The following is a 25,677-nucleotide window of genomic DNA, read 5'->3' as shown; positions in this document are numbered from 1 at the left end:
AGAGATTTCTCCCATTGTTTGGATTGGTGGTTTTTGGTCCTATAGTACTGCTAATTCCTGTTAAATTTTTTTTATACTTTTATTGAGGTATCATTGAAGTACAATAGAATGCATCTTTACAGTATACATACTTAAAGCATACAGTATGATCAGCTCTTTTTTACATTTTTAAAATTTAAATCAAATTTCAATAGATTATAACATCCATGCTCATCCTATCAAGTGCCCTCCTCATTGCCCGTCCCCCAGTTACCCTATCCCGCTCCCACCAACCTCCCCTTCCCAAATCCTTGGTTTATTTCCCAGTTAGGAGTCTCATGGTTTGTCTTCCTAATTTTTCTCACTCAATTCCCCTCCCCTTTCCCTTATAATCCTTTTCACTATTTCTTATATTCCATGTATGAGTGAAACCATACTGATTAGCTTTGACATGTGTAAATAACCATAACAGTGTCACTACAGTCACTATCCCTCCTCCAAGTTTTTTTGGGTTCCTTTGTCATCCATTCTTTTCCCTACTCCTGTTCCCAGACAGCACTGCCCTTTCTTTCTGTCACCATACAGTGGTTTGCATGTTCTAGGATTTTATATAATCAGGTAGTATGTTCTATTTTTGCATGATTTTTTTCATTCAAAATAGTGGTTTTGAATGAGAACTAATTTTTTGCTGAATAGAATTTCATTATACAAATACCATAATTTGTTTAGCCATCTTCCTTGAGACATTTGGGTTCTTTGCCTTCTGGGAGTATTAAAATAAAGCTGTTCCGAACATCCATGTGCACTTCTTTGTGGGAATTTTTTTGTTTAAGATTTTATTTTTTATCACGAGAGCACAGAGAGATGCAGAGAGAGAGGCAGAGACACAAGCAGAGGGAGAAGCAGGCTCCAGGCAGGGAGCCCGATGTGGGTCTTGATCCCGGGTCTCCAGATCACGCCCTGGGCTGAAGGCTGCGCTAAACTGCTGAGCCACCCGGGCTGGCCCTTTTTTTCTTTTTCTCTTGATAAATACTTGAGATGGTATTGTTTTACCAATATGCCATCTTAGGTTGATTGGTCATATGTCTGGAGTGTGTTAAACATTTTAAAAAAATTTGCCTGTTTTCCAAATTGGTGATATAATTTTATATTCCTATCAGCAGTGTATAGGAATAAGTCTTTAATTTTAGCCAATTTTAAGGGTGTATAGTGGTGTTTCATTGTCATTTTAACATTTTCCTGATGAATGATATAGAACATCTGTCATGTGCTTATTAGCCATTCATATATCTTCTGGGAAGCACCTGTTCATATCTTTTGCCCAATTAAAGATTTTGTTTTTGGGGTTCCTGGGTGGCTCAGCAGTTGAGCGTCTACCTTTGGCTCAGGGTGTAATCCCTGAGTCCCAGGATCCTGGGATCAAGTCCTGCATTGGGCTTCCTGTTTGGAGCCTGCTTCTCCCTCTGCCTGTGTCTCTGCCTCTCTCTGTGTCTCTCATGAATACATAAATAAAATCTTTAAAAAATAAAGATTTTTTAATGTATTTACTTGATAGAGTATGAGAGAATACAAGATATCAAATTTTGTGATCTGACATCAAGAAGTCAACCTTCCAGTGTGAAATCTCAGAGTTAAACTCAGGCCACAGCTACAGCATGTGAAATTTTTTGAGTTGACCCCAAAGCCAAAGATGAAAGGAATAAGATCTACGGGGTTGTCCCCAGGACTTCAAAAGCCAGTGGTCAAGCCTGAGTATTAGTACCAGAGACATTGTTTCAAGGCATAAAACATTTCGTGGTGGGCCAAATGTCTAACTTGGAAGGTAACGGTCCTTATAAATTCATCTCACAACCACAGAAACCAGATGCAAAATCTATGGAGTTGACTCCTGAGTCACAGTTGCCAAGAGTAAACTATTCTGAGTCGACTAGAAGACCACATTTACAAGCTATAAAATCTTCTGAAATGATCCAAGGGCCACACGTGGGAGGTGTGAAACCAATGGAGCTGACACCAGGCTCAAAACGTCAAGGTTTAAAATCTGAGTTGTTGATCTCAGAGCTGAAAGATGTGAAATCTGTGGCCTTAGCTACAGGACAGTGTCTAAAAGGTATGAAATCTATGTTGTTAACCCCCAGTCCACAGCTGGAAGGTGAGAAATCTATGGAGACAACCACAGTGCAAGGGAGAACATGTCAAATCTGTGAAAGACACCAAAGATACTAAGCTTCAAGTTGCAACACCTGACTTGGCTCTGCATGCAAGAATTCAAGAATTCAAAGGAGTGGAGATGGTCCCGAGAACACAACCGCAAGATGTGAAAACCGTGGAACTGAACTTTGGGCTAAAGATGCAAGGTGAGAAACCTGTGCCTTTTGCACCAGGACCATTGCTCCAAAAGTCTGAACCGCAAGATGTGAAACCTGAGGAATTGACTTTAGAGCCACAAACGCAAGATAGGAAGGTTGTCGACAGTACCCCATGTGGAAAGCATCAAAGCTTAAAATCTGTAGAGGAAACTCCAGATTCAGAGCTGCAACATGTGAAATCTGTGAAATTGACCCCACGGGTAAAGAAGCAGGAAGTAAAATCTGGGAATGTGACCAGAAGAGCAAAGTTTCAAGGAGTAAACTCTGTAGACTTAGCCCCAAGCCAACAGTTTCAAGGGATGGCACTCATGAATTTCACTTCTGGGCCAGAACAGGATGGCAAGATATCTGTAATCTCATCAAAGCAGCAATGGAAGAATTCAGAGCAATTGAAGAGAAGGCTTAAGGCAGAAGATGGGATGTCTTTGGAGTTAATTCCAGAACTAAAATTTAAAGGCAGAAAATTAGAAGACCTCAATTTTGAGTTAGGATTTGAAGATATAAAATCACTTGATTGGACTCCTGAATCAAATATTCAAGGTTTAAAACCTAAGGAATTCAAACTTGAACCACAGTTGCAAAGCCTAAAATCTCCTAAGTTGACCCCAGGGCCCCAGTTGCACCAAGTAAAACCCTCAGAGTCAGCTTCAGAGCCACAGCTTTGTGTAAAAACTCTTGAGTTACAACAAGAGCCGCTGCTTGAAAGTATGAGATGTATTCAGTGGATACCGGGACCTAAGTTCCAAGCCGTGAAATCTGTAGACTTAAATCTTGGGTCACATTCTCCAGGTGTTAAATCTGCAGGGTTGAAATCTTCGACACAGTTAAGAGATGTAAAGTCATCTGAATTGACTCCAGGGCCAAAACCTCAAAGTGCAACATATACAGAGTTCAACTTGGGCCACAGCTGCAGAATGTGAAAACCCCTGAGGTGCTACCAGGACCACAGCTGCAAAAAGGGAAGGCTTTGGCATCCACCTCGGAGCCACAGCTTCAAGATGTAAAAACTATTGAGTTCAAAAAAGCCACAGCTTGAAACTGTGAGACGTATTCAGTGGATACCAGGACCTGATTTCCAAGCTGTGAAATCTGTAGAGTTAAATCTTGGGTTACAATCTCAAGGTGTCAAGTCTGTAGAGTTGAAACTTTGAAACAGTTAAGAGATAGAAGGTCATCTGCGTTGACTCCAAGGCCAAAGCTCCAAGAATACAATCTTCGTCATCACTCCAGGAATCAGCCTCAAGGTTTCGATTTGAAACCTTGTCTACAGGTTAGAAGTGTGAAATCATGTGACCTGACTTCAAAGTCAAAGTTTTGTGATATAAAATCTATGACATTCAAATCTAGGCTTTGCTTGCATGATAGGAAATCTACTAAATTGACTGCAGGACCAAAGCTTCAAGAAGTGAAATCCTTACAGTCATCCCCAAGAGCACAGCTTCAAGGTGTGAGGTCTCTAGTGCTTGCAAGAGCCACAGCTTCCTGACACAAAATCTGGGGTATTAAGCCAAGTGTCACAATTACAAAGTGGTACAACTATAGAGCTGAACTCCCCACGACACTTGAAAAGGATGAAGTCATCTGAGTTGACTCTTCACAAAGCTTCAAGGTGTGAAATCTGAGAATTTCAACTCTGGGTCACAGTGGCAAGATCTAAAATCTTCTAAGTTATCACCTGAGATAAAGTCCCAAGATATGACATTTATTGAGTTAAATCCAAGTTCCCAGATGGAAGGCATAACCTTTTCTAAACCGACTGCAGGGACAAAGATTCAAGGTGCCAAATTTACAGATTTGTTTGGGTCATCGTTACAAGGTGTGAATGCTGCTGAGGGGACCTCACAGTCAAAGCTTCAAAGTGTAAATAAAGAAAGCGACCCCAGTCCCCAGACGCAAGTTGTGAAATCCTCGGACCTGAACCTTGGATCAGAGCTTCAAATATGAAACTGGCGTCCAGCCCTGAGCCACAGTTTCAAGGAGAGAAATGTTCTAAGTTAATCTCAGAAACAGAGTGTCAAGATGTGGAATCTGTGAAGTTCAAACCTGGGCCACAGTTGAGGGGTATGAAATCTTCCGAACTGATATCAGGGACAAAGCTTCAAAAGGTGCAATCAGTGGATTTCAAGTCAGCCCCACAGTTACAAGATATGAAACCTTCTAGGTTGATCATGGGCATAAAGCTTCAAGACATTAAATCTACGAATTTCAAGTCTGGACCACACTTGCAGGATGTGAAGTCTTCTCAAGTGATCCCAAGGGAAAAGCTTCAAGGTATGAAATCTGTAGAACTGAAACCTAATCCAAAGTTACAAGGTGAGAAATCTTCTGATTTGACCCTGGGGAGGAAGTTTCCAGCTGTGAAATCAGGCCCACAGTTACAAGATGTGAAATGCTCTGAGTTGATCATGGGTATAAAGCTTCAAGATACAAAATCTACGGGGTTCAGTTCTAGATCACACTTTCAAGGTATGAAGTCTTCTAAAGTGATCCCAGGGTCAAAGCTTCAAGAAGTGAAATCCTCTGAGTTCAACCATGGTCCAAAGCTACAAGGTGGGAAATCTAATTTAACCCAGAAGAGGAAGTTTCAAGGTATGAAACCGGTGGAGTTCAACCCTGGACCACAGAGACAAGGTGAGAAATCTGATTGGATACCTGAGTGCAGGCTTCGAGATTTGAAATCTGTTGAGTTAAAACCTGTTCCACAGTTACAAGGTGTAACCTCTTCTGAGTTGGCACCAGAAACAAAGCTTCAAAGTGGAGAATCTGTGGAGTTCCTTGCCAGACCCATGCAGCAAGATATGAAATCTCTTGAATTGACTCTAGGTGCAAAGGTCAAAGATGTGAAATCTTTGGGGTTTGGGTCAGCCCCAGAGTTACAAAACAGGAAACTGCATATGTTGACACCAGGGGCACACCTTCAAGGTGTGAAATCTATGAAATTCAACCCCGGGGCAAAGTTGCAAGGTGCAAAATCTCCTGAGTCCATAAACCTTCGAATAATGAAAACGACAGAAGTCAAACATGACCCAGAATTTCAGGTTGCAAACCCCTCTGAGTTAGCCTTGAAATCAAAGACTTGCAGTGTGATATCTTCCGAGTTCAAAGCTGGGAAACAGTGGCAAGAAGAGAAATCTTGTAAGTTGAAACCATGGCCAGAGCTTCAAAGTATGAAATTTATGGTATACAATCCTGGACCACATCTGCAACATATAAAATCTTCAGAATTATGCAAAGAGACAAAGCTTCACGATGTGAAAGCTATGGAATTCAATCCCGAGCAGCAGTTGCAAGATGTGAAATCTCCCGAGTTAGGCAAGGGAACAGGTATGCTTCAAGGTATGCAGTCTTTTGAGCTCAATCCTGGGCCACAGCTACAAGAGATAAAATCTGAGTTGTGCACAGATGTGAAGCTTCCATATGAGCAATTTCTGGAATTCAAGCATGAGCCTAAATTACAAGGTGGGAAATCCTCTGAATTGAATCCAGGGCCACAGCTTCAGTGTACAAATCTTGTGGCATTCAGCACTGGGCCACAATTGAAAGGTGTAAAATCTGAGTTGAACCTCAGCCGGGGCTTCAAGGTATAAAATCTCAGGTGTTCTGCCTTGGGCCACATGTGCAAGGTGTGAATTCTTCTGCATTTATTTCAAACCCAAAACTGCAGTGCGTAAATTCTTTTGGATGCAACCCTGAGCCACCTTTGCAAGGTATAAACCCTTCTGAATTAACTTTAGCTTCAAAACTTCAAGGTATGAAGTCTTCTGAAGTGAGTTCAGGGACAGAGATTGCAAGTGAGACATCTATGGTGTTCAACCCTGACCGGCATTTGCAAGATATGAAATCTGAATTGATTCCAGGGTCGAAGTTTCTAGGTGTTGCACCTATGGAATGCAACCCTGGGCCACAGATGAAGTGTGTAAATTCTTCTGAGTTGAATGCAGAGCCAAAATTACAATGTGTAAATTCTATGGGGTGCAAACGTGGGCCACTTTTGGAAGGCGTACAGTCTTTTGGGTTGACTTCAGGGACAAAATGTCAAGGTATGGGATCTGAGGTGAATCCAGGGACTAAGAAGCAAAGTGAGACATCTGTGTGTTCAACTTGGAATCACATTTGCAATGTTTGAAATCTGAATTGATTCCAGGGTCAAAGTTTCTAGGTGTAGCACCTATGGAATGCAACCCTGGGCCACAGGTGAAGTGTGTAAATTCTTCTGAGTTGAATCCAGAGTCAAAATTACCATGTGTAAATTCTACGGGGTGCATACTTGGGCCGCCTTTGCAAGGTATACAATCTTTTGAGTTGACTTCAGGGATTAAATGTCAAGGTATGGGACCTTTTGATTTGAATCTGGGAACAGAAGTTCTAGGTGTAAAATCTGTTATGTTCAACCCTATGCAACATTTACAAAATGTGAAATGTGAATTGACTCCAGGGACACAGTTTCAAGGTATAACATCACGGGAGTTCAACTGGGGCCCACAGCTGCAAAGCATGAATTCTTCTGATTTGAAACCAGGGTTAGAACTTCAATGCATAAATTCCATAAAGTTTAATCCAGGGCCACAGATGCACGGCACAAAGCCCTCTGAAACTAACCCTACATCAGAATATCAAGGTACAAAATCTATTCTGTTCAACGCTGGAGCATATTGGCAAGGTGTAAAATCTTCTGAGTTAATTCCAGGGACAAAGTTTCCAGAAATCCAGTTTTTGGAGAATCACTGTGGGTCACAGCCACAAGTTGTACAGTCGGTGTTCACTTTAGGCTCTCCGTTAAATGGTATGAAATCTGTGTTATTTTTACCAGAGCCACTGCTTAACGATGTAAGTCGGTGGAGATGAACAAAGAGCCACTGCTTTGTGGTGCAAATTCTGTGAAACTGATTTCAGGCTCCGAGCTGCAAGACTTGAAATGTGAGATGTTTGCACTAGAGCCATGTTTTAAAAAAATGAAATATGTGGAGTTAATCCAGGGCCACATCCTCAAGGTATGAATTCTGAGGAGTTGCCCTCACACCTTAGACAACATAGTGTGAGATCTGTGGTGTTTGCACCAAAGCTGTGTTTTCAAGATGTGAAATCTCTGGAGTTGAAACCAGGACCGCAACCTCAAAATGTGAATTCTAAGGATTTGAATTCTTGCCTCCGGCAGAAATCTGTGGTGTTTGAATCAGAGCCACGTTCTCAAGATGTGAAATCTTTGAAATCAAACTATTGCCACATTGTCAAAGTGCTAATTCTTTAGGGTTGTCAACATGCCTCAAGTCACCACATGCTAACTCTGAGGCCTTTGCACCAGAGCCATGTTTTCAAGATATGAACTCGGTAGAATTGACACCAGGGTTCCAACAGCAAGGTACGAATTGTCGAGAGCTGACTTCAGGATGGCAAGGTATGAAATCGGTGGTGTTGGCACCAGAGGCAACTAAAAAGTTTGCACCAGGACCATTGTTGACTAGCGTTAAATTTTCAGATTGGTCTCCGGAATCACAGCAACGAGATGAGAAATCTTTGGAGTTTACTCCAGATCCAAAGTTGCAAAGTATAAAACATGTGAAATTGTCCTCAGCCTCTCTACAGCAAGATACAAAATCTGTAGAGTTAGCACCGGGGGCACTGCTTCAAGGAACAAAAGCTGAGATGCTAAATCGGAAAAGAAGCTATCAAATCACAGACTCTGAGATAATCCCTAGGCCAGGGCATCAGTTTGTAGAATGTGCAGAGATGATCCCGACACCAAAGCATCAAGTCCCTAAATCTATGAATTTGATTTCAATACCAGTTTATCACATCACAGAAAGGTTGGCACATCAAGGCAACGAAACCACAGAAAAATGTGGAGTTGACCCCAAAGCCAACAAGTAAAGCCATGGATTCTTCAAGAGTGCCTCTAAGGCTAGATCTTCAAGTACCAGAATCTGTTGATCTGACTCCAGTGCTAAGGAATCAAGGTTCTAAATCCCGAAATTAACCCTAAAGAAAAGCTACCAAATCCCAGAAACTCTAGAGTTGCTCTCTGAGTCACGGCCTCAACTTAGAGATTTGAGAGAGTTACATACAAGGCCACTGCAGCAAGCTGTAGGATCTGAAGAGATTACACTAGAGCCCAGGCGTCACACTACAGAAACTGTGGGATTGACCTCCAAGGCAAGGCAAAAAGGGAAGGAATTCCTCGGAGTGACCCCAAAGCCAGTAAGCGAAACCACTGGATATTCAGAGAGATGTCCTAGGCCCTATCCTCAAGCACTAGAATTTGTGGAGGTGATCTCTGAGAAAAGACTGCGAAGAGGAGAATCTGAGGCACTGATTACAAAGTCATTGCATCATGTTCCAGAATCTCCAGAAATGACATCAGGGCTAGGATATCAAGTTCCTGAATCTGTGGGTTTAACCTCTAGGCAATGGCTTCAAAGGAGACAATCTTTAGAGTTGCTCCAAAAGCAAACAGGTCAAGCTGTAGGACACACAGAGTCTGTAGAGCTCACATCTGAGACATGGCAGCCAGGGGATGGATCAGTGGGGCTACCACAGTCACAGAATCAAAGTATAAAATATTCACAGAGAGCTCCAGGAGTACGGGCTCAAATTACAGAAGTTATGAGGATTAGTCCAAAGCCACTAGATCAAGTCCCAGGATCCACAAAGACACAGCTTCAAGCTGCGCTCTCAATAGGAATAACCCCGGGAGCCCCCCAAAAAGTTACTGAGTATGTGAAAGTGACTCCTGGGCCACCACTTCAGGTTGTGAAGTCTGTAGCATTAACCCCAGGGCCAGCCTTTCAAATGATAGACTATGTTCAGCTGACCCCAAAACTGCAAGATGTGAGACCCTCTGAGTTTACCTCAGAGCTGTGGTTGCAATGTAAAATCTAAGAATTAACACAGAGCCAACACACCAAATTTTGGACATAATGAAGTTGACAGGCTTTCAGATTGTAAAGACTGTGTTAATCCCATGGCCACCACTTCAAATTGTAAAATCTGAGGAGTTAGCACCAGGGCCAATTCCTCAGGTTGTAGAACCAATCGAGTAGCATTAGGATCAGCGATAGAAGTAATAGATTGTTTGGATCTTCAAGAAATTGTAGAACCCGTGGAATTAACTCCAAGGCCAAATACCCATGTGAAATCTGCAGAATTACTCTCACAGCCAGCATGTCCCTTTGAGGAGCCTGCAGTGTTCACTCATGAACAAGGGCTTCAGGCTGTGAAAGCAATAGGGATAAAAATAAGGCCTCCTCAAATGATGGAATCTGAGGATTTGAATCTAGGACAGGTATATCAGAATAGGGAATGTGAGGATTTTACATCAAGAGAGGAGTTAAAATAGGGAACTATTTCTCTAGATTTCTCCATAACTCTTCCACTGAGACTAGCATCAGCAGTCCCTCTGAGAGTAGCCGTTGCAGTCCCTCTGACAGGAGCCATCAAAGTCCTTCTCAGAGGAGCCATCACAGTCTCTCCAAAAGGAGCCATAAGGGTCCCTCCAAGAGGAAATTTTGCCGTCCTTCTGAGAGAAGATGTCGCAGTCCCTCTGAGAGAAGCCATCGAAGTTCTCCTCAGGGGAGCCATCACAGTCCCTCTGAGAGGAGCCATCTCAGTCTCTGAAAAAAGCCATCGCAGTCTCTCTGAGAGGAGTCATCAAAGTGCCTCTGAAAGGAGTCATTGCAGTCCTCCTCAAAAGAGCCATCACAGTGCCCTCCGAGACGAGACATCACAGTCTCTGAAAAAAGCCATCACAGTCTCTCTGAGAGGGGTCATCAGTCCTTCTGAGAGGAGCCCTGCAGTCTCTCTTGAAGGAGGCGTCACAGTTCCTCTGAAACAGCCATTGCAGTCCTTCTCAGAATAGTCATCACAGTCCCTCTGGGAGGAGCCATCACAGTCTCTATGTAAGGAGCCATCAGAGCCCTTCTGCGAGAAGATGTTGCAGTCCCTCTGAGAGGAAACTTCGCAGTCCCTCTGAGAGTGGCCATCGCAGTCCCTCTGAGAGGAAACTTCGCAGTCCCTCTGAGAGTGGCCATCGCAGTCCCTCTGAGAGGAGCCATCAAAGTCCTTCTCAGAGGAGCCATCACAGTCTCTCCAAAAGAAGCCATCAGGGTCCCTCCAAGAGGAAATTTTGCAGTCCTTCTGAGAGAAGATATCGCAGTCCCTCTGAGAGAAGCCATCGAAGTTCTTCTCAGGAGAGCCATAACAGTCCCTCTGAGAGGAGCCACCACAGTCTCTGTAAAAAGCCATCGCAGTCTCTCTGAGAGGAGCCATCGAAGTGCCTCTGAAAGGAATCATTGCAGTCCTCCTCAAAAGAGCCATCACAGTCCCTCTGAGAGGAGACATCACAGTCTCTGAAAAAAGCCATCGCTGTGTCTCTGAGAGGAGTCCTCAGTCTTTCTGAGAGGAGCCCTTGCAGTTTCTCTGGAAGGAGCCATCACAGTGCCTCTGAAACAGCCATTGCAGTCCTTCTCAGAAGAGCCATCACAGTGCCTCTGAAACAGCCATCGCAGTCCTTCTCAGAACAGCCATCACAGTCCCTCTGAGAGGAGCCATCACAATCTCTATGTAAGGAGCCATTAGAGCCCTTCTGCGAGGAGATGTTGCAGTCCTTCTGAGAGTAGACGTCGCAGTCCCTCTGAGAGTGGCCATCGCAGTCCCTCTGAGAGGAGCCATCAAAGTCCTTCTCAGAGGAGCCATCAGAGTCTCTCCAAAAGGAGCCATCAGGGTCCCTCCAAGAGGAAATTTTGCAGTCCTTCTGAGAGAAGATTTTGCAGTCCCTCTGAGAGAAGCCCTCGAAGTTCTTCTCAGGAGAGTCATCACAGTCCCTCTGAGAGGAGCCATCACAGTCTCTGAAAAAAGCCATCGCAGTCTCTCTGAGAGGAGCCATCGAAGTGCCTCTGAAAGGAGTCATGCAGTCCTCCTCAAAGGAGCCATCACAGTCCCTCCGAGACGAGACATCACTGTCTCTGAAAAAAGCCATCGCAGTCTCTCTGAGAGGAGTCCTCAGTCCTTCTGAGAGGAGCCCTTGCAGTCTCTCTGGAAGGAACATTCACAGTGCCTCTGAAACAGCCATTGCAGTCCTTTTCAGAAGAGCCATCACAGTGCCTCTGAGAGGAGCCATCGCAGTCCCTATGTAAGGAGCCATCAGAGCCCTTCTGCGAGAAGATGTTGCAGTCCCTCTGAGAGTAGCATCAGCAGTCCCTCTGAGAGGAGCCATCAAAGTCCTTCTCAGAGGAGCCATCACAGTCTCTCCAAAAGGAGCCATCAGGGTCCCTCCAAGAGGAAATTTCGCAGTTCTTCTGATAGAAGATGTCGCAGTCCCTCTGAGAGGAGCAATCGCGGTCTCCTTCAGAAAACTTATCACAGTCCCTTAGAGGGGAGAGGACATGGCTTTTTAAAACAATTTTTTAAAATTTTTATTTATTTATGATAGTCACACACACACACACACAGAGGCAGAGACACAGGCAGAGGGAGAAGCAGGCTCCATGCACCGGGAGCACGATGTGGGATTCCATCCCGGGTCTCCAGGATCGCGCCCTGGGCCAAAGGCAGGCGCTGAACTACTGAGCCACCCAGGGTTTCCGAACATGGCTTTTTTGAGAGAAGACTGCAGGGGTCCTCTGAAAGGAGCAGTTGCAGTTCCTCAGAGAGAACTCCTTGCAGTACCTCTGAGAGGAGTGGATCCAGTCACTCTTAGAGGCAAGACACAATCATTCTGAGCAGAAGCAGCACAGCCCCTCTGAGAGGGGCCAACAGAGTTAGCCTGAGAAGACCCATTTCAGTCCCTGTAAGAGAACCTGTCAGGGTTCTGCTAAGGAGAGACTCAAGCACAGCTCCCGTAAGGAGAGGCTCAGGCATAGTTCATCTAAAGATTTCAAGGGTTATTCAAACATGTCTGTTAGAGACCACACACAAAATACCCCAAAGCAGGGCAAATTTAGAGGCATAAATCTAACAGATGAGAAGAGATCCGCCCCCATTATCCATTGACTGGCTCAAGTCTTCGGCGAGCTAACCTTTTCCTGGCTTTCCTGCTCAGCCACTGTCTCCAATACCTGCACCCTCAGCAAAGAGCATCAATGCTTGTGTATCCGTGGGGGGAGGGAGGCGGGAATGGGTTTGTAATTTCTCTAAGATAAATAAAGGGGCAATCAATAATTGATCTCCATCTAGAAAGATCACTCGTCGTACTGGGTGGGGAATGAAGGGTGGAGGGGCTTTCGGTGTCGGGCAAAGCGATAGAGCGGCAGTTAGGGGTTCCGAGGCCAGGTTGGGGCTCCAAGCCCCACCTACAGTTTCCCGGGGCGGGGTCTCAGAGGAGGAAGGCGCGTCACTCACTCCGGCCGCAGCCCCCTCGGAAGCTGCCAGGCGGAAGTAGACGTTCAGACTTGGGATTGGCGGCGCCAACTGCACATCCGGGAGACGAGAGGAGAGCGGAAGTGGCGTTGGTCTGGCCGGAGGCCTTGGATGGATTTGTTAGGCGTGGAGAGGGAGTGATGTCTTCCAGACTCGGTGCAGTACCCGCCGTGAGTTTCTCAGTTTGACCGTTATGCTTTACGGGGAGCGCTGTGGAGCCCGCAGCACGCGGTCCCTTGCTTTTGTCCCATGCTCAGAATTGGTTTTCTCAGAGCCCATCATAGGCCCCACCCTTCTAGGTCAGATCTACCTGTCTCCCTCTTTTCCCACCCACTTATCGCTGACTTGTTCCCCACCTCTCTGGACTCAGTTTCTCGCCAGATTGCTATTAATTTCTATTCCTTTTGTATACCCAGTACATTCCATATCCGTTGTCCTCACTTTTCGCCTCCCTTTAGAATCTTTACCTGGGACAGGGCTTTGGGAATGGGGGATGATAGACTACGGTGTTGTCACCTGCCTTAACTCAGTTGGAAGACAAGACGGCACACTTTCCTTAAGAGGTCTTACCTTTTTCCGTTTGAGGTAGCTGCCAGGGGAGAGCTTCATTTCTTCTGGGCACAGGGGGATTTCTTTTTTTTTCTCTTTCTTTTGTGGTAAGGGTTCAGAGGTTTCTAGCAATTCACTCATGTGCTTGCGATTTGCTAGACGCCGGAACCCACATCCTTTAAGCAGCAGAGGAGCACGAAGATCGTGGGAGCTAAGAAGTAAGTGAGATTTTCTGGGGTTCATTGACTTTTGAGCACTTGAAGTGTGGCCAGTGTGGTTGAGGAACTGAATTTTTCATTGTATTTAATCTTAACTTTAAATAGCCACCTGTAGTTAGTGCCTACCTGATAGGACAGTGATCTAAACCTAATGTAGGGGAGAAGAACCTAGCTTGCAAAGAAAAGCACAAATTATATTAAAAATGGAATGTATGACTTAGTGTACCTTGCATGTCCTCAGACATCAAATATATACTCATGAATACATTGATGAACAAGGGAAGGATGGATAAAAATGGTTGTAAGAAATCCTTTTATTTTCAGACTGTTTGGCTTTAAGACTGGTTTATTATTTCGTAGACCGTGCTAACCTTTTCCGTTTTTGTTAGTACAAAAGGGGTTCTTATTAACTAGATACTCTTTGGAAGGAATTAATTCAGATAACATTTGCTGAATATCTGTTATGTGCCAGCTGTGTAGTAGGTTAGATATACAGATAAAACACAGAATACTCTAAAAGGGGAGATAGGCAAATACATCAACATGATTCGGTGTAAGTAAATATTTTTAAATAGGAATTTATTTATTTATTTATTTTTTTAAAATATTTTTTTAAATTGTTATTTATTTATGATAGTCACGAGAGAGAGAGAGAGGCGCAGAGACACAGGCAGAGGGAGAAGCAGGCTCCATGCACCGGGAGCCCGACGTGGGATTCGATCCCGGGTCTCCAGGATCGCGCCCTGGGCCAAAGGCAGGCGCCAAACCGCTGCGCCACCCAGGGATCCCTAAATAGGAATTTAATATAGTATTTGGGGATGGGGAGTGATAGTTCAGAATGGAAGAGTTGCCAGAGCAAGTTACTCCTAAACAGACTTGAAAGTTATTATTCCTTAATAATGCAGTTAGCCAGAAAGAAAAGGTATTTCTTCATAGAGAAATAGAATGTGTGAACAGCTAAAAGCATTAAATGGAATAGCAAGTGGGTAATGGTTAAAAAAATAAAAAGATTAATAGGTCCTTATCTTTAATCTGAATCAAAATCATTGGAATTAGGGCATAGGAATCCTTTTTTTTTTTTTTAAAGATTCATTCATTCATTCATTCATTCGAGACAGAGAGATGCAGAGACATAGGCAAGGCGAGAAGCAGGTTCCCTGCAAGGAACCTGATGCAGGACTTGATCCCAGGATCCCGGGATCATGTCCTGAGCCGAAGGCAAATGCTCAACTATTGAGCCATCCAGGCGTCCCAGGAATCCTTTCTAACTGACTTTCTAGGAGATTGTGGAGTTTGAGAACCATTGGTGAGAGGTGAGACCAGAAGGGACTAGAGAATGAAACCCTAGAGAACATCAGCATTTAAGGATTGGGTAGGATGAACAGAGGTGGGCAACCCAGGTGGCTCAGCGGGTTAGCGCTGCCTTAGGCCCAGGGCCTGATCCCCGGGATCCAGGCCCACGTCAGGCTCCCTGTATGGGGCCAGCTTCTCACTCTGCCTGTGTCTGTGTCTCTGCATCTCTCTCTCTCTGTCTCTCAGGAATAAATAAAATCTTAAAAAAAAAAAAGAACAGAGGCTGCAAAGGAAATTGAGAAGAACAAAAATAATTTTGTAATGAAGTCTTAAGTAGTTCCACCTGGAGAATGAACTAGAGTCTCTGAAAAATTCTTGATAGGGCAGAAAGGAGTTTGAAAATTGGTTAAACTTTTCACTCTTGTGATTAGAAGCTGAGACTGGGGGAGAGTGCCATAGTCAACAAATTATAAAGTCACTACAATTAAGATCCTATTATTTAAAACAAAATCATTTTCTTGCCATATTTATGGAAAGGGAAGTTTAGGATTAATATGAGATTTTGTAAGCAATCAAGTACCCTCATTTGACAAGTATTGTAAAACACTCGTTTTTGTTGAGTCCTTTGGAAATAAAAGAGACCTAGGGGGAGTGATTTCTTAACCACGTTGATTAATTCCTAAGATGTTAATCATGCTGATCATATGAAGTATTGTTTTTTTAGTTGTTGTTTTTAATGTGCTTGTGCCTATTCATGAGAAGGGATATGGGTATATTTGAGTCCTACACTGACAGTGAAGAAATTCCTATGGTGACAGTTTACTAAGAGGAGTCAGAGGGGACTTGACTCTTATTGGCCTCTTGATACTAGCAAGTCTTCCAAGTAGAGATTTTTCCCATTGTTTTGGATGGTGGGTTTTGGTCCTAGAGTACTGCTAATTCCTGTTAAAATTTTTTATACTTTTACTGAGGTATCATTGAATTACAATAGAATGCATCTTTACAGTATACATATTTAAAGCATACAGTATGATCAGCTCTTTTTTTTTTACATTTTTTTTTTAAAGATTGTGTTATTTATTCATGAGACACACTGAGAAAGAGAAAGAGAGAGAGAGAGAGTCAGAGACACAGGCAGAGGGAGAAGCAGGCTCCATGCAGGGAGCCTGACGTGGGACTTGATCCCGGGTCTCCAGGATCAGGCCCTGTGCTGAAGGCGGCGCTAAACGGCTGAGCCACCCCAGCTGCCCTTTTTTTACATTTTTTAAATTTAAATTCAATTTGTCAACATAGAGTATAACACCCAGTGCTCATCCCATCAAGTACCCTCCTCATTGCCCATCTCCCAGTTACCCCATCCCCCCCACCAACCTCCCCTTTTTCAATCCTTTGTTTGTTTCTCAATTAGGAGTCTCATGGTTTGTCTTCCTTTCTAATTTTTCCCACTCAATTCCCCCCTTTCCCTTATAATCCTTTTCACTATTTCTTATATTACATGTATGAGTGAAACCATACTGATTAGCTTTGACATATGTAAATAACCGTAACAGTGTCACCACAGTCCAGATAACATTTCTATCCCTCCCCCAAGTTTTTTTTGGTTCCTTTGTCATCCATTCCTTTCTCTACTCCTGTTCCCAGACAACACTGACCTTTCTTTCTGTCACCATACAGTGGTTTGCATGTTCTAGTATTTTATATAAATGAAATCGGGTAGTATGTTCTATTTTTGCATGATTTTTTTTCATTCAAAATAATGGTTTTGAATGAGAACTAATTTTTATTGCTGAATAGAATTTCATTATAGATATACCATGATTTGTTTAGCCATCTTCCTTGATGGACATTTGGGTTATTTTCATTCTGGGAGTATTAAAGTAAAGCTGTTCTGAACATCCATGAGCACATCTCTGTGTGGGAAATATTTTTTTTCTTTTTCTCTTGATAAATACCTGAGATGATACTGTTTTACCAAGATATGCCATCTTAGGTTGATTGGTCATGTCTGGAGTATGTTAAACTTTTAAAAAAAATTGCCTGTTTTCTAAATTGGTGGTATAATTTTATATTACTACCAGCAGTGTATAGGAATAAGTCTTTACTTTTAGCCAATTTTAAGGGTGTATAGTGGTGTTTCATTGTGATTTTAGTTAACATTTTCCTGATGAATAGTGATATAGAACATCTGTTCATGTGCTTAATTAGCCTTTCATATATCTTCTGGGAAGTACCTGTTCATATCTTTTGCCCATTTAAAGATTTTGTTTTTGGGGTTCCTGGGTGGCTCAGCAGTTGAGCGTCTACCTTTGGCTCAGGGTGTAATCCCCGAGTCCGGGGATCCCAGGATTGAGTCCTGCATCGGGCTTCCTGTATGGAGCCTGCTTCTCCCTCTGCCTGTGTCTCTGCCTCTCTCTGTGTCTCTCATGAATACATAAATAAAATCTTAAAAAAGAAATAAAGATTTTGTTATTTATTTACTTGATAGAATATGAGAGAAGGAATGAACACAAGTAGGGAGAGGGGTAGAGGGAGAAGCCGACTCTTTGCCAAGCAGGAAGCCTGACTTGGGGCTTGATCCCAGGACTGGATCATGACCTGAGCTGAAGACAGAAGCTTAACCGAGACACCCAAGCACCCCTCTTTGGCCCATTTAAAAAAGTTGAGTTGTCTGTCTTGCTATGGAATTGTAGTATTTTTAAAAATTATATTCTGAATACAGTATCTTTGATAGATGTGTCTTGAATATTTTCTTCCAGTCTCTGGTTTGCATTTTATTTTTCTTAATGGTATTTGTATGTATGTATGTATGTATGTATGTATGTATGTATGTATTATTTACTTTTAAAGATTATTTACTTTTAAAACACTGAGCCACCCAGGCATCCCTTTAATGGTGTGTTTTAAAGATCAGTAGTGTTAATCCAATCATGAAATGGGCAAAAGACATGACAGAAATTTCACAGAGGAAGACATAGACATGGCCAACAAGCACATGAGAAAATGCCCGCATCACCTTGCCATCAGGGAAATATAATCAAAACCACAATGATGATACCACACCTCACACCCATGAGAATGGGGAAAGTTAACAAGGCAGGAAACCACAAATGTTCAGAGGATGTGGAGAAAGGGAACCCCCCTACACTGTTGGTGGGGATGTGAACTGGTGCAGTCACTCTGGAAAACTGCGTGGAGGTTCCTCAGAGTTAAAAATAGATTTGCCCTAGGACCCAAGCAATTGCACTGCTGGGGTTTCACCCCAAAGATACAGATGCAGTGAAATGGCATGACTCCTGCACCCCAATGTATATAGCAGCAATGTCCACAATAGCCAAACTGTGGGAGGAGCCTTGGTGTCCATTGAAGATAATGGATAAAGAAGATGTGGTCTATATATACAATGGAATATTACTCAGCCATTAGAAATGACAAATACCCACCGTTTGCTTCGACGTGGATGGAACTGGAGGGTATTATGCTGAGTGAAGTAAGTCAGAGGACAGACATTATATGGTCTCATTTATTTGGGGAATATAAAAATAGTGAAAGGAATTAAAGGAGAAAAGGTGAGAAAATGAGTGGGAAATATCAGTGAGGATGACAGAATATGAGAGGACACCTAACTGGGAAACAGGGTGGTGGAAAGGGAGGTGGGCCAGGGGTTGGGGTGACTGGGTGATGGCACTGAGGGGGACATCTGACAGGTGAGCACTGGTTATGCTATATGGTTGGCAAATCGAACTCCAATAAAAAAAATACAATAATTAAAAAAAATTAATTAATTTTAAAAATCAATAGTTTTATTTATTTTTAAAGATTTAGTGTTTAGTTTACCAAGAAAAGGGATGAGCAGAGGGAGAGAATTCTGAGCAGACTCCCAGCTGTGTGTGGGGCCCAACTTGAGGCTCTATCCCAGGACTCTGAGATCATGACATGACCTCAGCTGAAGCCACTCAATTAACTTAGCACCGAGGCGCCTTGAAGACCAACAGTTTTAATTTATCATCAAAAATAATTAAAATGTTATTTTTTCCTTCTATATGTCATGCTTTTTTTGGATGTATTTGAGAAAACCTTGCCATCCCCATTTGCAAAGATTTTCTCCTTTTCTAGACTTTTTAGGTTTACATTAGATATATAACTCGTTTAGAGTTAATTTTTTGTGCATGGTGTGTCCTAAGAATCAATGCCAATTTCTTTAAATTTTGTATATTCTGTTGTTAAGACTTTCTTTTCCTTATTCAATTGCATTGGCACCTTGGTCAGTAATTATGTAAACGTATATATGTGTGGGTCTGTTTCCGGACTTCTTATTCTGTTCCGCTGGTGTATATATCTATCTTTTTGCCAATACTAAAACTGTCTTGATACTGTGAGATTAGAGTAAGTCTTGAAATCAGATGGGGTAAGTCATCTAACTCTATTGTTCTTTTTAAAAGTTGTTTATTTATTCTAGTTTCTTTGTCTTTTTACATAAATTCTAGAGTTAGTTTGTCCATTTCTATAAAAAGAAGCATGCTGGAGTATTGATGAGTATTATATATGGAATCAGTATATCAGTTTGGGGAGAATTGCAAGTTTAACAATACTGAGTTTTCTGACTTATGAGCATGCTGTATTTTTCCTTTATTAGATCCCTAACTTCTCTCACCAACATGCTGTAGTTTTCATTATAAGAGTCTTGGTTATCTTTTGTTCGATTTGTTCTTAGGTGTTTTTTTTGTGTGTGTGTTTTTAATATTACTGTAAATAATAACTTTTAATAAGTCCATTTCTAGTTGCTTGCTGCTAATATGTCAGTCTAGCCACAGGATTGTCAATTTTGTTGATCTTTTTAAGAACCAGATTTTCTGTGCTGTCCTAATTCATGAATTCCTCCTCTTTGTTATATTTTCCTTCTATTTGGGTTTACTTGCCCTTTGTAAGGTATCTAAAGATGAAGTCTTGTCAGGAAATTAATTTTAGGTCTAATTTGTAATAGGGGTATTTAGAGCTTTTAAGTTTCCTTCTGAGTGCCGCTTTGGTTGCAATCCACAAATTTGATATGTGTATTTTTGTTGTTACTTTGTATTCTCTTGTGATTTCTTTTTGACCTATGAATTATTTACAAGGAGATTATTTAATTTCAGGATTTATTTTTTATTTTATTTTATTTTATTTTATTTTTTATTTTTTTGAGTATTTTTATTTATAATTCTTACTGATCTTGATTTCTAATTTAATTCTGATGTGGTCAGAGAATACACGTACGATTTTCCTCTTTTTATTTTGTTAAAGATTTTATTTATTTATTCATGAGACAGAGAGAGATAGAGCAGAGAGGCAGAGACACAGGCAGAGGGAGAAGCAGGTTCCATGGAGGGAGCTGGACATGGGACTCGATCCTGGGTCTCCAGGATCAGGCCCTGACTGAAGGCAGCGCAAAACCACTGAGCCACCGGGGCTGCCCGATTTCTCCTCTTTCTAAGTTTAGAGTTATGCTCTATGTTGTTGAATGCACAATGTCTACTTGAAAAGCCATGTATATTCTGTAGTTGTTGAATGTGGTGTTCAATAAAGTGATCTGGAATAAGGTAGCTAATATTGTTCAGATCTTCTATGTCTTTACTGACTTTTTGTCTAGTTCTATCACTTCCTGAAAGAAGAAGGTCTTAAAATTTCCTTCTAAGACTATAGAATTGTTATTTTTTGCTTTAATTCTATCAGTTTTGCTTTGTGTACTTGATCCTCTACTGCTAGCCACATAAAATGAGGAATTGTGTCTTTGTGATGATTTGTTACTTTTATCATTATGATATGTGTCTATTTCTATCTCTGGTGATACTCTTGTCTTGAAGTCTGTTTATCTGGTATCAAAATAAGCCATTTCAGACTTTCTTCTGTTGCTGATTGTGTAGTTTAATTTTTTCATCCATTATTTCCAGTCTCTATATGTTTTTACACTGAAGTGTGGGGACACATGGCTGGCTCAGTTGGAGGAGCATTTGACTCTTGATCCTCGGGTTCAACGAGTTCAGGGGGCCACATTGGGTATAGAGATTACTTAAATGTATTTAAAAAAAGAAAAGAAAGTCTGCCACTTTTGGCACAATTTACACTTAGTTGACCCTTGAACAACACAGGGGTTAGGGATGCTGACCACAACACGTTGAAAATCACTCCCCCCAAAAGTAACTACTAATAGCCTATTGTTGCTGGAAGTCTTACTGATCACATGAACAATTAACACATATTTTGTGTGTTATACATATTATATACTATGGTGTTCTTACAATAAAGTAAGCTAGAGGAAATAAAATATTATTAAAATGACAAGGAAAGGGGGCACCCGGGTGGCTCGGTGGTTGAGTGTATGCCTTTTGCTCAGGTTGTGATCCCAGGGTCCTGAGATTAAGTCCTGCATCGGGCTCCCTGTGGGGAGCCTGCATCTCCCTCTACCTATGTGTCTGCCTCTCTCTCTTTCTGTGTCTCATGAATAAAAAATCTTTTTAAAAAGTTTATTTATTTATTGACATTTACAATACTGTACTGTATATTAAATAAAATCCATGTATAAGTGGATCCATACAGTTCAGACCCGTGTTGTTCAAGAGTATTACTAGAGTACTAGAGTATTGCCTTTTTATTCACTCTTAAACAGTCTCTGACTTTTTAACTGGAGTGTTGAGACCATAAACATTTATTTTTTTTATTTTTATTTTTTTAACATGTAACGTTTTTAACATTTATTGAGGATTCTTGCCCAAATCTGGAGACCATAAACATTTAAATTAATTATTGATATGGTTGGATTTAGGTCTGCCATTTTATTACGTGTCTTTGTACCCTGTTTTTTCCTTTATACGTTCTTTTGGATTATTTGAATATTTGGTGCCTGATTTTAGTTTACTGATTTTTGACTCTTTCTCTTTTCTCTCTTTCTCTTGTGTGTAGTGGTTGCTCTAGGAAGTATATATACATACCTATTGTTTCATAGCGTTGAGTTAATGCTACCACTTTGCTTAAATGTAGAAGCTTTACAACCATATAGATTGTTTAACCCCTGCCTGCTGACCAATAAGTTATAGCTATCATAAGTATTACATTTACATATGTTGAAAACTCTACCAGAGAATGTTAAAAATTTGTTTTAAAGAGTGTTTTCTGTTGTTGTCATTGTTAACGTATTTACCCAGCTATTTACCATTTCTTTTGCTCTTCGTGCTTAAAAATCCAGATTTCTCTCTGGCATCTTTTCCTTCCTCATATCTGGAATAATTTCCATTAACATTTCTCATAGAGCAGGTCTGCTAACAACAAATTTTCGTTTTCTCTTTTTCTTGTGAAGAAGTATATCTAAGCATTATTTTCACTGAGTATAGAATTTTGGTTTGCCAAATCATTTTTCTTAGGATTTTTTTTATTTTTTTTTAATTTTATTTATTTATGATAGTCACACAGAGAGAGAGAGGAGAGAGTGAGAGAGAGAGGCAGAGACACAGGCAGGAGGGGAGAAGCAGGCTCCATGCAACCGGGAGCCCGACGTGTGGATTCGATCCCAGGTCTCCAGGATTGCGCCCTGGGCCAAAGGCAGGGGCTAAACCGCTGCGCCACCCAGGGATCCCTTTTCTTAGGATTTTAAAGATGTTATACTATCTTCTGTTCTCCTTGGTTTTCTGTTGAGAATTTTGTGATCAGTCAACCATTGTTTCCTATATGTGATACGTCATTAAAAAAAATATTTTCCTTCTTCATTATTTGAGAGAGAGAGACAGAGATAGCAAGAGAGAACATAAGAAGGGAGAAGAAGGATAAGCAGGCTATATGCTCAATGTGGGGCTCGATCCCAGTGTCTGAGTCTAAGGCAGACTCTTAACCAAGTGAACCACCCATGTGCCCCTGTAATATGTCCATTTTAAAGCTGCTTTCTAGAAATTTTAAAAAATCTTTGGGTCTGAACAGTTTCTTTCTTTCTTTCTTTCCTTTCTTTTCTTTCTTCTTTCTTTCTTTCTTTCTTTCTTCTTTCTTTCTTTTTCTTTCTTCTTCTTTTCGTTCATTTCCTTTCTTTTCTTTCTTTTCTTTCTTTCTTCTTTCTTTCTTTCTTTCTTTCTTTCTTCTCTTCTTTCTTCGTTTCTTTCTTTCGGTCTTTCTTTCTTCTTTCTTTCTATCTTTCCTTTCTTTCTTCTTTCTTTCTTCTTTTCTTTTCTTCCTTTCTTCTTTCTTCGTTCCTTTCTTTCTTCTCTTTCTTCTTTTCTTTCTATTCTTTCTTCCTTCTTTTCTCTTCTTTCTTCTTCTTTCTTTTTTTTTTAAAGATTGTATTTATTTATTCATGAAGAGACAAGGAAAGAGGCAGGAGATCACACAGGCAGAGGGAGAACCAGGCCTCCCTGCAGGAGAGACCCAGTAGTGGGGACTCGGATCCTGGACCCTGGATCATGGCCTCTGATCCAAAGGCAGACACTCACAACCTACTGAGCCCCACCCGGGCAATCCCGGTTTGAACATTTTCATCAAGATGTGGTCTAGGTGTGTGTTTTTCTTTGAGTATTATATCGTGTTGAGTAGGGTTTGTATGAGCTCCTAAAGAATCTATAAATATTAGGTCTCATTAATTTCGGTGATTTTCTACCATAAATTTTTCAAATGTATTTTGTGCCACAGTCCCTCGTTTTCCTTTCCTTCTGGGATTGTGGCTACACTTAAGTTAGACCTTTTGTATTGACCCACAGTGGTTGGGGGCTCTGTTTACTCTTTTTCCAACATTTTTTCCTCTTGTGGTTTCAGAGTGGATAATTTGTCTTCAAGTTCTTTCCTTTGTCATCTCCATTCTATTAGTGAGCCCATTCTGGTTTTATTTCAAACACTGGTATGTTTCAGTTCTAAAAATTTCAATTAGTATTTGCCTGGGTGGTTAAGTATCTACTTTCAGCTTAGGTCTTGATTCTAAGGTCCTTGGATCGAGCTCCATATCAGGGCTCTCTGCTGAGGGGGAGTTCTTTCTCCCTCGTCTTCTGCCTGCTGCTCTCCCTGCTTGTACATGTGGTCTCTCTTTCTCTGTCAAATAATAAATAAAATATATTTAAAAATTCAATTAGTTCTTTCTTATGGTTTTATTTTTCTCAGAATTTCTACCTTGTCCTTCATTTCAAATGTGTATTCCTGTATTGCATGGGGCATAGTTATAATTGTTGCCCTAAATTTTTTATACTTCTCGCATCTGGATCATCTTGGGGTTGACATTTGTTCATTTCCTATTCCTTTCAGAATTATGCACATTTTCCGATTTTTTGTGTATTACAATCATTATGGAATTATTCCTAAGATAGTGAATGTTATTTGTATAGACTTTGGGTCTTTTTATAATTTTCTGGGGGATTGGCTAATTGAATTCAAATAATAAAAAAGAATCTTCTGGGTGATCATTGCTGTTTTTCTTTTAGCAAGTAACCTGTTCAGACCATAGTTCTGTCTTGCTTTCTGAGGGTATTGGTTCAGTCTTAGTTTCATTCTTTGAGTCTTTGCTATGTTGGTTTACCTCTGCTTAAATTGCTTAGGGGTTCGTCTGAGACTTTTTCAGGTATTTCAAGTCTTGTTTCATTTCTCCAAGCTTTTGATACATTGGTTTGGGTCTGTCTTTTACTAGCAGCTCTAGGTTAATCTGGTGTGCAGCTTGTTCATATCTTATTTCATTTTTCAAAGCCTTTGCTAAGCTGGTTTGGGTATGCTCCACACATATGAGATTTGGAATTAAGCCATGATTTGTGTAGATTCATACAGAGAATTATGAGATCATCCTCCTTGTCTGTCTCTTCTCCACAGTTTTCTTACACAATTTTGTCCATGGAGATCCCTTTTCCAGGTTTCTCTTGGCAGAAAGAGAGAGTTTCTAGAGTTTCTATTAGAATTTAGGCTGCCTATGCTGCTCTGCAAATGGGGCCCACCCTTAATTGCAGAGCCATGTGAGGAAAAACAAAAAATGGGGAAACACATTCAATATGAGTCACTTCTCCTGATTTTGATTCCCCTCCACAATCCACCTGCTTTGTTTACTTTTCGGAGTCGAGGATTTTCAGTTGTGATCAGCAGGAGGGATGGGTCGTAGTGGCCTTATGCACTGCGGCAGAATAATACTTTCACTGTATTAAACTTTTTTGTAATTTTGGATCTCATGTGCAAAGAACTGAAGAATCATTCTTCCCTGTTCATAGCAATACTGACATCAGCATCCCTAGTATTTTGTTTTCTTTATTTCCATCCCTTTCAAAGAACAACGGTGTTTAGCGAGTTTGATATTTGTCCTTAAATATTTATGAATCCTTGTAAAGTAGCTAGTGTTGTTTACATGTATACTAGTTTTTAATTTACCACATTGAAGTTAAATCTTGTTTCTATTACTTTTTCCTTTTTCTTCTAATGATTTATTTATTTTTGGAGAGAGAGAAGCGTGCATGTGTGTACATGCTCAGGGTAGAGGGCACAAGGAGAGGGTAGAGAGAGTCTCGAGCTGATTCAGCACTGAGCATGAGTCTGACTCAGGGCTCGATCTAACAGCCCTGAGGGTCAGGGCCTGTGCCAAATCTGAGTCAGATGCTTAATGAGCTGTGCCACCCAGGCATCCTTGTTTTCTAATTTTCATTCACCAGTATGCTTTTCAGTTATGTTCATGTCTTATGTATAGAAAAGGTTTGTTGCTGGGATGCGTGGATGGCTCAGGGTGTGATCCTGGGATTCAGGGATCGAAGTCTCGCATTGGGCTCCTTGAAGGGAGTCTGCTTCTCCCTCTACCTATGTTTTCTGCCTCTCTCTCTTTCTGTGTCTCTCATGAATAAATAAATAAAATCTTTAAAAAAAAGAGAAAGTTTGTTGCTTCCAACAACTACATACTATTCCATAACAGGCATATATCACATTTATGTATAGATTTTCTTAAGAAAGGTCAT

At 41.3% G+C, this 25,677-nt stretch overlaps 2 pseudogenes; both read left to right on the top strand.

Annotated features, from left to right (window-relative positions):
* Positions 1-7,568: 7,568 nt before the first annotated feature.
* LOC119878324 lies at positions 7,569-10,926 on the top strand (annotated as a pseudogene).
* Positions 10,836-11,768, top strand: LOC119878325 (annotated as a pseudogene).
* The last annotated feature ends 13,909 nt before the right edge of the window (positions 11,769-25,677 follow it).

The sequence above is a fragment of the Canis lupus genome, unplaced genomic scaffold (assembly GCF_011100685.1).
Source record: "Canis lupus familiaris isolate Mischka breed German Shepherd unplaced genomic scaffold, alternate assembly UU_Cfam_GSD_1.0 chrUn_S145H305, whole genome shotgun sequence".
In the NCBI taxonomy this organism is placed as follows: domain Eukaryota; kingdom Metazoa; phylum Chordata; class Mammalia; order Carnivora; family Canidae; genus Canis; species Canis lupus.
The sequence above is the reverse complement of the archived record's forward strand: the minus strand, read 5'-3'. Positions and strand labels throughout refer to the sequence as shown.